The sequence below is a fragment of the Hermetia illucens genome, chromosome 2 (assembly GCF_905115235.1).
Source record: "Hermetia illucens chromosome 2, iHerIll2.2.curated.20191125, whole genome shotgun sequence".
NCBI classification, from domain to species: domain Eukaryota; kingdom Metazoa; phylum Arthropoda; class Insecta; order Diptera; family Stratiomyidae; genus Hermetia; species Hermetia illucens.
The window spans coordinates 63,696,891-63,707,702 of NC_051850.1; the positions used below are offsets into that span (position 1 = coordinate 63,696,891).

General features: G+C 40.9%; 1 protein-coding gene across 1 annotated transcript in view; it reads left to right on the forward strand.

Moving 5' to 3' along the window:
* The window catches only part of LOC119649239 (cyclin-C), a 53,720-nt gene extending 43,750 nt beyond the window's left edge, over positions 1-9,970 (forward strand). Inside the window, exon 3 of the mRNA XM_038051303.1 lies at positions 9,840-9,970. The gene's annotated coding sequence lies outside the window, so the exon portion shown is untranslated. The remainder of the gene's footprint in view (positions 1-9,839) is intronic.
* The last annotated feature ends 842 nt before the right edge of the window (positions 9,971-10,812 follow it).

The window sequence follows — 10,812 nt, forward strand, 5'->3', positions numbered from 1 at the left end:
TTTTTCCTTCCACCAACCTTGGTCTATGCTTCCTTGGTCCCTTTTTGAGGCTTTGCCTCCCTTGGGTCAATTGGAGCCGGCGCCACAGTTTCCACGATGTTGGTAACTTTGTTTCCCTTGCCTTTTGCCGGTGAGAGGCCTTTTTGCCTTTTCGCGTCCTGTGAGGATCCGAAAGAATCGTTCGCGCACTCTCTACTCCTCTTTTCAAGTTTACCGCCCTTTGGATGTTGAGGGGGTGTCACTTGTGTTGCCTGGGTGACGCTTGATTTCTTCGAGGCGTTTTTTTCTTCCTTGGCACCATTGTATAGTACCCGAATGGTACGGACCATGTTTTTGATGGCCTGGTGCACGTTGTGTTTGTCCTTAATAAATTCCGACAACTCTACTATTTTTCCTCCGAGTAGGGCAAACGATGATTCTTGCGGACTCTGAGATAGCTCCTCCGCTTGGTTTTCACATTGGGCGCTTACGTACTTATTAGCTTTCCGAATGCTTCCCTGATTTCCTTCCTTCATCAAGGTTGATTTCGGAGGAGATCGCGCTATCGTCGAGCTTCTCTTAAATGGATCAACCACTAAGTCCTGCGACATATTTCGACCAGGTGTAGTTACCCCGCTATGGGCTAATAACTGACCAGTTTGTGCCCCATCTTTTCTTGGGTTTTGAACAGGCGTTCTCGGGAGTGATGTACTCCTTTTAAATGCCTCTTTCTCCAGGCTACTTGTAGTATTTGATGGTGGCCAAGTAATCCACCACCGAGGCACTGCAGTCGAGGGATATCGACGGCCGGGAGCCTGCTTGCCCACTCCCAAAAGCCGCCGGTACTGGGTTTCCGAAGCCCTGCACCGTAACTTTATTCTCCTTCTGTTCCTCCATGTTTGGTTTTATTTCTGGGTATCCTTCCCATAGCCAATTTTTATCCACGGGCGGGCGTTTACTTCCCACCTACCCGGCCTGCGCATAAGCATGCCCATACACGCACACCTGCAAATGCGTATATGTGCATATTCCTACGCATCCACCGAGCATTCCCTTATCCGCACGAAGGGACGCGCCTGATGGGAGATTTGGCAACTCCGCACAGGTCTGTCTGTCTGTCTGTCCGTCACACGCATTTTTCTCGGAGACGGTTATAGCGATTGACACCAAATTTGGTGGAAAGGTGGGAACTGTGAACGCTCACACATACAGTGAGTTACATCCTTTTACGTTGCAGTTAAGGGGGGGTCCCCATACATGCAAAAGGGGGGTGTAAAATTTTTTTTCATAAAATATGGTCATGTGGGGTATCAAATTAAAGGTCTCGATTAGTACTTTTCGAAGCCGGTCTTAGTTTTGACATTTCTTGGAAACGTGGGGAGTGCGGGGGAACTACCAAACCGAAAAATCTGAAAAAAATCAGCAGGCTGCCACTATATGGTGCCTTAGCTCCGAAATACCTTTCATACCGATATCTGTTCAAAGAAAGTTAATAATAGTATATTACTATAATTTTTTCTAATTGGCTGGAAACCCCCCTTCAATTCATCCTAGCCGCACGAAATTCTGCAGTGATGTAGGCTATAATGTAGAGCATGATCATACCAAGTTTGATGGAAATCGCACTATTACTAACAAATTTATAATACGTCGAAGTTGTTGCTTCTTTGAAAATTGAAGACTATCAATGTCATATGCATATATTACGTGCTACGTACTAAGAAATACACAAAACCTTTCGTGCCTGAAGCGTCCAGCGTCCGGTTTCCCGACTTGTTTAAGCATTCCGTTAGGGGTTTCGTAAGTCTCGCAAAATTCTGGATGAATTTACGATAGTACCGTAAGAGACCAAGGAATCTTTTAATTTCCTTCCTGGTTCTTTGGATGGGGGATTCTCTGATTGCTTTAATTTTATCGAGATTGGGCTTAACTCCCTCGTGTGCCCTAAGAAAACTATTTCCTTGTGAAGAAATTTAGGTTTCAGATTTCCGCGCTTTAGTGAGTCTTCCATGCTGGACAAATATTGGTGTCTGGACTTACGTATTAAAGATTTGACCGAGGAACGAAGGGATTTGAAAAAAAACTAAGTCAGCAACGTTTCTAGAAGACAGGAACTTCTTTCTCGCAGTCTGTTTTTGACGTAGTTTTTTGTGAATTTCAGTGGTGAACCAGACGGGGTAAGAGCGTAAGCACTTAGGAGAGGAGGGAACGTAACAAGGAAGAAGATCAGATAAAATGGTATAGAAAGTGTTGAGTGCTTGGTCACATGTAAATGGAGAGAGCAGGGGGACCCAGTTGATTGACGCCAGGGCTGAGTTCAGACCTTCGAAGTTCGCCTTACGAAAGTTGAACTTGGTAGGCTTGCGAGCGACCGGAGAGTGGAGTCGGGATATCTGAACATCAAACTCGAGAGCAGGATGATGGGCGTCAGGGGCAACGTAAGACGGAGCATGAAGGGATTGGGAAAGATAACGTACAGGAAGGTTAGAGAGGACAAGGTCAAGAGTGCGATTTAAGTGGTTTCTAGAAAGGTTAAATTGGAGGGCCCCACAGGTGTACATGAAAGTGGATAGGGGAAGGGAAGGGTGGGTCGAGTTATTAGGGAGGGGGGGAAGGCCAGGTGTAACGGGCCAGGAGAGCATAGGAAGATTAAAGTCACCACAGAGGATGAAAAGAAGTGAGGGAAACAAAACGGTTAGGGCCTCTGATAATCTGTCGAAGAAATCCTCGTACAGAGAAGGCGGGCTTAGGCAGGGAAAATATACACACGATATGATAAAGGGACATACGTTTGGCGGAAGGACACGTATGGTAACAGAATCATAGGAGGAGGAGGAGGAGAAAAAGATGATTTCGGCACGGAGAGGGGACTTAACAGCTATTAGGGCACCTCCGCCAGTTGTCTTGCCAAGCGCAGCACAGTCTCTGTCACAACGAAAGACATAGTAACCTTCGAGGAGCTCAGAATCTAAAATCCTGTCATCCAGCCAGGTTTCAGAAATGCAGATGACATGATGTTGGAATGCTAAGGCAGGCAGTTTGAAATCCGACAGCTTGGTCCTTAGACCCCTTACATTTTGATAAAATAGCGTGTAGTTATTGGAATCATTCAAGTTCGGCGAGGCAGGCGGTCAGGCCGGAAATTTTCACGAATCTTAGACCTCTGATAAGGCTTAACGAAGACCCCCTGTGGCCAAAAGGAAGATTGGACGATAGCATCGAAGTCATGGGGATATGTCACTTTGAAGGAAGCTATCACTCGGTCAGGAGAGCCATCCTTCGTCAGCTTCACACAGGAAAGGGGTGACAAAGTTGAGTTGCTTTTGCTTCTGATATAGGCCAGAATTTCGTCGGGCGTAGTGGAGTACGCTAGCCTTGACACGAACAGCTGTTTCGGTGGCGAGGCGACGTTCAATTGGGGGCCGCTCGGACGACATGAGGTCGGAAGGGCCTGCGGTTCAGCGGTGGCGGGCGTCGATGATACGGAGGAAGCATGTGAAGTTCAATTGAGAATGAAATTACACGCACTCTGTAAAGATTCGGCAACAGTATAGTTTATTAGGGGAAAAAAAGTGTAAAGCGGGGTGTAGGAGGACCGAACTCAGTATCTAGCACACAATAGGCGAGCGTGTTGTCACAGTACCGCGTAACACTTTCTGTATCCTCGACAACAGGGAAACAGGAATTAGTAACGAAGATCGCCTAAAGATAGGCAAAAAAAGTCAGAGTTATTTACAAATCACTGCACTTCAAACAAAAGGTAATTGACCGGGGAACAGTAATTCCAAAATTAGATGCAAAATATTGTTTTCGGAAGAAAATTTTAAGTCTTCGAGGGCACACAAGAAGCGCGAGAATTAGTCGTTTCAACTGCGCGTGGTATTGACACAACGCACAGCACCAGGTTTCTCAGGGAAAGGCTCAGAGAATAAGGTAAAAGGAAACTGTAGAGTAATCGCGATAAAATGTCCGTTTAGCACGTCCGTTCGACTCAAGTTCTGTAGAGTTATCTGTTGATTGATTTTGTGTTTCGTGAGGATTGTCTTTATCGGTACGGGTTCCATTTGGACCACGTCACATCTTTAGGGACGTCCAAAAGGGGAGGATGTAAGTATATATGGAAGATCGCAACCCTGTTTATTGATTTCTAAATATCCAATTGGTTCCTCGAGGCTCTCAGTCATTCTGATCCAGCTTCGTGAATTTGGATATGATTGGTCAATATATCTATGATTTCACTATACAATTTTTCGATGGTTTTACTTTTTTGTTTTAATTCGTGGAGATCATGAATAAGGGATGTTTCATTCCTCTTCTCTGGGTAGTGAAGAGTTAAGTTTTTTTTATGTCGGACCACTTCAGCGGAATTCCCTACATATTTAGTACCCCTTCGGCTGGTCCAATGATTTTATTACGAATTACTCCTCAGTACAAGAAACACGAGAGAGAACTTCTTGTACGTTATTTATGAATTTGAATAAGAGTTTAAATTTGAATTCAAGTTGTGGCCAGTCCTTTATTACATCCGGTACACGAAGTGTATTGGCAATGTCAGCAATTTCAATGGGGACAATGTTTCCTTCGGCACTTGTCATTTTAATAAAGCGTAATAATTCGCTATCACCAAATAAAATTGTTTAACCAAATGCACTTTTATTCAATGAGATAAGTATTTTTTTTCCTTTTTCTTCAAATTATTTGTTTGAATTAAATTTACTTATATAAATCCTTATCCTTGGAATGGAAGGAAAGAAAGGAGTAAAAAAATATTAGAAAGGAGATATTCAACAAATGTCGACTTACGTAAAGTATGTTGCTAAGGTCAGGATTATGCTTTTCATATTATGTTTGTTTCTCTTCGGTTTTCCGATCACTTCCACTGAAATAAAGTTCGCACTGGTATTCTTTCTGCCCCTTCTTTTCACAATTCACTCAGTTCCTTTTACTATTTTTCCTAACTATTCGCTGATATTCCATCAGCGGTAAAATGAATTTTCGCTGATATTCCTTCAGCGCTAAACTATTCACTGATATTCCCTCAGTGGTAAAATTTCGAGTTTAGCTAAACTTTCACTATCTTTCCCTGGTATTTTTCTTGCACTTTCTTTGTCTCTAAAGTCACTTAAAAAATGTGTGTTTTTGCTCCCCATACATGTAAAGGGGGGATGTACATTTTTTTTTCATCGAATATAGTCATGTGGGGTCAATTAGTACTTTTCAAATCTGATATTAGTTTTGACGTGCATTGCAAAGTGCGCGAGTAAGAAATCAAAATGTACTGACTCAAAGTAGACAAACTATCCAATCCAACAATCCAAAAAAAAATCAGGGTAATGCGCTTAGATGAAATCTAGGCCTCAAAATATGTCCCATTCCGATATCTGCTCAAATAAACTTACTAATAGTATATTACCAACTTTTAGAAATTGACTGAAAAGCTCCCCTTAAATTCATCCTAAGATGAGGATTATATGGCAAGTTTTATGGAAATCCGACTATTAGCGTCAAAGTTATAGCAGTTCAAATTCATCCATTTCGTGCGAATTTACCGCATCCTAAGCCATACAAATAAGATGCTGACATCATAATTAACGAAAATAATTGACACTCGAATGAAATATTAAAATTCCATTAATGAAGAATCCTCTTCTCCCCAGCCTGTTCTGTTGTAAGTTAAATTCTTCGCGTTTGCTAATAATATTAAACTCAGAGTTTGAAGCGTATGAGGTTGATTATTATCAATACAGGGCTTTCCATCAAATCATTTATTTAAATCGCTTTTTAAAAAATAGGGGGCAATGGTATGTGACACGGAGCTGTCATGCACTCGCCGCTCCTCAGATCTTCTTTTTCTTCAGCCTTTGTCCCGTCCACAAGCGGGATTGGTTCGTCATGATTTGTTTCGCCATTTTATTTTATCAAATGTCTGATCTGGATGTAATCGTGAGGCTTTTAAATCCCCATTGAGCGTATCAAGCCATCGTTGTTTCGGCCGATCTTTTGGTCGCTTACCATTGACTTCGATGTTCAGACCAATATTGACAAGTGAATTCTCGTTAGCGCGAATTACGTGACCATACCATCGAAAGCGCCACACTCGCAGTTTGCCCACGATCGGTTCAACCCCATGTCGATCGCAGATATCCTCATTTCTGATGTGATCTAAACGTGTCACACCACTAGTCCAAAGCAACATCTTCGTCTCCATTACCGCAAGACGCCGTTCATTGTCTTTAATAATTGGCCAACACTCAGAACTATAGAAATCGGTAGACGGAAAGCATTTCGGTAAATTTTAGACGTTGGCTGATACGTCGATCACAAAGAACGTTAATGCGTGAAGCAATTTCATTACGCAGTTCTCCATTGGCTGATAGCATTGTCCCGCGATATTGGTCAATGGCAGTAACCTGCCCAGATCTGAGCGATTTAAATATCTCGAGTCATTGCTATCAGCGAGTGAAGAACTGCGTTAGGCTCCTCACATAGAGAAACACAAAACCTTTTATGCCTGAAACGTCAAGCTACCAGTTTCCCTTCCCTTCTTAAAGTTTCAAATTATTAAAATAAATGCATGTCGGGGATCAGAAAAAGGAAATTGGGAGAAGTATATTGGGAAAGGTAAGGGGTGTTCAAATGGGAGAAAAGGGGTGAATATTTTACGTTACCAAATACATTCCTTTTTAAGGTTGTGCTGGAGACGGCGAAAGAAGTAATGCACATGTAGCCGAAGGCGAGTAACTTACAGGTATTGAAGGAAATATGAAAAATGTACTATTTCTAATTTGAAAGTAATTAATCATGAACTCGAGGTTAGGTTTAAAGAAACCTCTTGATCCATAGGTTGAACGAGAGATGTCATATTGGATGGAAGATAATCAACTGATATGTAACCAGACACCATTTTTTTCTTATCTGGATGAGTTCTATGTTCAGTTGTCTAAGAACAAAATTACTCTGCTGTCTTCAGGCATTTTCAATTTTACGAAATTGTTCCTTACAATTGGCACAAAGTTTTTGAAGAACCTATTTCGAAACAATTCTTGATCTATCCATGCCCTTATTTGTGCTCCATAAATTACAAGCTATGATTTTAAGCCCTTCAAATCTCTAGGTTTCTTTGACTTTTCTATCAAAAAAGGATCTAGCTAATGAATGAATAAATTGGATGAATTGGAACAAAACAGTACTTAATAGTATCGATTTTTTATTTTTCTTAAAATGTTTAACAGTTTTTCATTCCCATCAGCTAGTGTTGAGTTTGGTAAACCATGCCACAGTAGGCAAGTCTCGTCGTTATTATAAACTTAACAAGATGTCTGCTCATTTTGAGACACTTTTGTTAAATTAAAATATTTTATTTTTATTTACAATATTTACAATTGCTTCCTTGAAATTCAAAAGTCAGAATCAACTTTCTAACTTTAATTTTCTCGACAAATCAAGGCCTTCTCCGCCACGGAGAACACCGGTGGTGGCAACTGTCAATCAAATTAACAACATTCGAAATAAAAAATTTAAATTTACTTACTTAACCTAGTTAAATATAACTTATCCTAACTTATTTTAACTTAACCTACCTTAACATAACGTACAATAAATACTTAACTAATATTTACAATAAGCACATTACAATTTCCTGTGCTTAACCTCTATCCACCCTTACCAGGCCAGGAGTGTCAAAAAGGGTGAGGATTTTGGGTTTAGGAGGTAGGGTAGGGATGAATTCACGATTTGGCAGGGCCTTAAGTATGTGGCCAATGGGGAGGTTTTACCCTATTGGTAGAGATGCCGAATTAATGAGTTGGGGTGGTCCTCCGTTCTTTCGAAGAACTTTTCCAATAGAGTGAGAACGTATCCTCGAAGTGGTTTCACTTGGCTCACCTATATGCTTCGGCGTTTTTGCCGACCTTTTTGGTCTTCCAATTGTATGACAAGCTTGTGCAGTCTCTAAGGATTCGGCATTCGAATGCCTCACATTTTGCCAAGGCATTGTTGGAGCATCGGATCCAAGCTGGTGCTCTGTAGCAGATAACGGGTCTTATACAGAATCAGTTTAGTTTTGGTGTTGAGACCTTCTGTCTTGCGAAGTAAGTAGTGGATGCCTAGCGAGCTGAAGGTGAGGTTTGAATTTGAGGAGTTCATGCAGTATTACCCCCAAGTATTTGATCGAGCTAGATCTGCTCCCTGTGGTGTTCCCGATTCTCATTTTCAAGCGTTTAGCTTTCCTGTGGATGCCTCTAGAACTTAAGTATCTAGATTTTTTCCTCGTTGATCTTGATTCTCCAACTACGGTAGTACCTGCAGAGATCTCCAATGTACTTCGCAACCGTTTTGGCTGCCCTGTTGGGGTGGAGGTTCGATGCGAAGATAAGCGTGTCGTCGTGAATCAGGTCAACGCCATTATCGGGGATTGGAACGTCAGCCGTGAAGAATTAGTGTGCGATACCAATCACCACTTTAACTTTTGTGTGAAATACTGATCACTACTTTTGCGTGAAATAAATTTCGAATGTTGTTAACCCTGCGGCATCACAAAGATATTGTAAAAGGTTGGCTCAGAAATGGATCCTTGCGATACTCCCGACGTTACCGGCAAGAGATCGGAGAATTCATTCCCCACGCTGACAAAAAGAAACTTAACGCAATTTTAGTTATTGGGACTGGGAATTCATTGTCTGTTAATTTATATAAAAGTCCGTTTACCCACACGGAGTTAAAGGCCTTTTCTCAATCTAACGCACATGCTACTATCGGGTTGTTGTTGACGTTAAGTCTTGAGACGACTGTGTCGTGCGTGCTGGGTTCCGTGTTTAGAGCGGAATCCAAACTGGCGGTCAGAGATAATGTTTTTGAGGTTACAATGCTGGACTAGCCCAATTGTCCATGCTTTCTCAAACAGTTTGCCAAGATTAGATAATAAGGAAATGGGCCTGAAATTCTTTGGCTCGTTGGAGGTGCCTTTTTTCCGGATCGCAATAATTTTTGCAACTAGTTTGAAGTAGCCGTTATTAATGCAGTTTTTGGAAACTGCTAATAAAAATTTCAAGGAGGCTCTGGGGAGGTTGTTGATTACGAAATTCGGGATTTCGTCAGGCCCGGCTGACTTTTTGGTTAAGTTGGTGAGTTGAGGTAAACTCAGAAAATGTTGCGAGTCCGATGGCTTAACTGATGTGTTGGTCGTGGTCAATTTATATATAGCCGGAGGGGAAGTGAGCTGAGTCTCAAAAGATTCCGCGAGAACTTGCGCTTTCTTGGCGTCACTGCAAATGTGCTCCCCGTTCTTGGAATGCAGTTGAGGAGCTTGAGAAGGGGTTGCCTGTTTGGGAGCGTTAACACTTCTAACACTAACTTAAGGCTTAGTCTACTTCTTCCTCCGGACGAAGTTGATTGGGTCGTCTTCGTCGATGATCAGTTCCGGATACGTTGCTGGCGGTCCCACGCTGCCCATATCACATGATTCTTGTCGGTGCTGCTGCACTGGTGTTTTTTCCGTCGGTTTTCCTGATGATCCGGCTCGCACTGTCTCTTGCAGTGCTGCTAGCTGCTGCTGGAGATAAATTATTATCTACTGTTGGCACTCCAGCTGGTGTGCCATGGCCGCCTTTTCTCCTCGGAGCTCGTCTAGCTCCTCAAGTCGTGATGGTCCATTTCTTCGAAGATAACTCTCCAGGGAGTATAACTTTTGACCTCTTGGCATGACGTCATGTGGGGTTTGACTGAACCTCCTGATTCAGAAGAATTTGGCTTTTCGGATTTTCATATTTAATTTGCTTTTTTTCCAATTTATCAAATTTTCTTGCAAGCTTTTCTGCGGATGCATTTACGTTTACGTTAACTGTTTTACTTTTTAATTTCAGGCAGAAATAGATTAAAACGAGAATCAAAATAATAAAAATTACAGTGGAAATGGAGCAAATAAGCATATTTCCTTTGTGATTGAAGTCTATTAATTTTATTTCTTCAAGTTTTTCCGAATTTTCTAACTTTATATCTTCAAATGTTCCTTCGTGTTTTGTATAATTTAGGAAATTTGGTGCTGTCATTATTATGTTCGAACTATACAAGTCCATTTGTATACAATTTTTGGTTTAAATTTACGGAGCAATTATGAAAACTTATTACAAATTTGCCATTGATTTTGAAAAGATTTTCGTTACAATTATGCTTTACTTCGCCAATAAAATTTTCTTCTACGGAAGTAATATTGCTTACTTTACTAAGTTTACAAGTGTGTTCGCAATTAATTGGGGGTTTTAATTCTTTAACATATTTGCTTTCAGGAAAGTATTGATCTTTGAATTTGATTACAATTTGGTTTGGTAAACCTAACTTAGCACAATTGTTAATAGGAATATTGCGCAAATAATAAGTAAATACAGGTGCCTTATAAAAGATAGGAAGTTAAAAACAATATACAAAATATTTTCGCGCTTTTTGCGGATATTGAAATAGATAGTTCTTGTAATTCATAGAAATCTATTGAATTTTGTTCGACTTCCATGCGGTCCAAAATTGAACGGGACATTATTTTAAAACATGCGGCGTTCACGTTATCAATAATTTTATCAATTTCGTACCTTAGATCAAATAAGGTGTTTTTATATTTTAAATAGTAAATTTGCAAGTTTACATTATTTAGATAATTTGTCGTCTAGGTGGAAAATTATTTGAGTTGATCCTGAATGAGGACAGTCCGGTTTTTAAGAAGTTCAAGGGTTTTCTCAAAACTGTCATTATTCTTGATTGATTGATCTGATTGGCGAATTTTCTCCCATTTTTGTCACCGACTTCTAAATGTTCTAAAATTTCCTGCCTGTCGTCATTATCTAT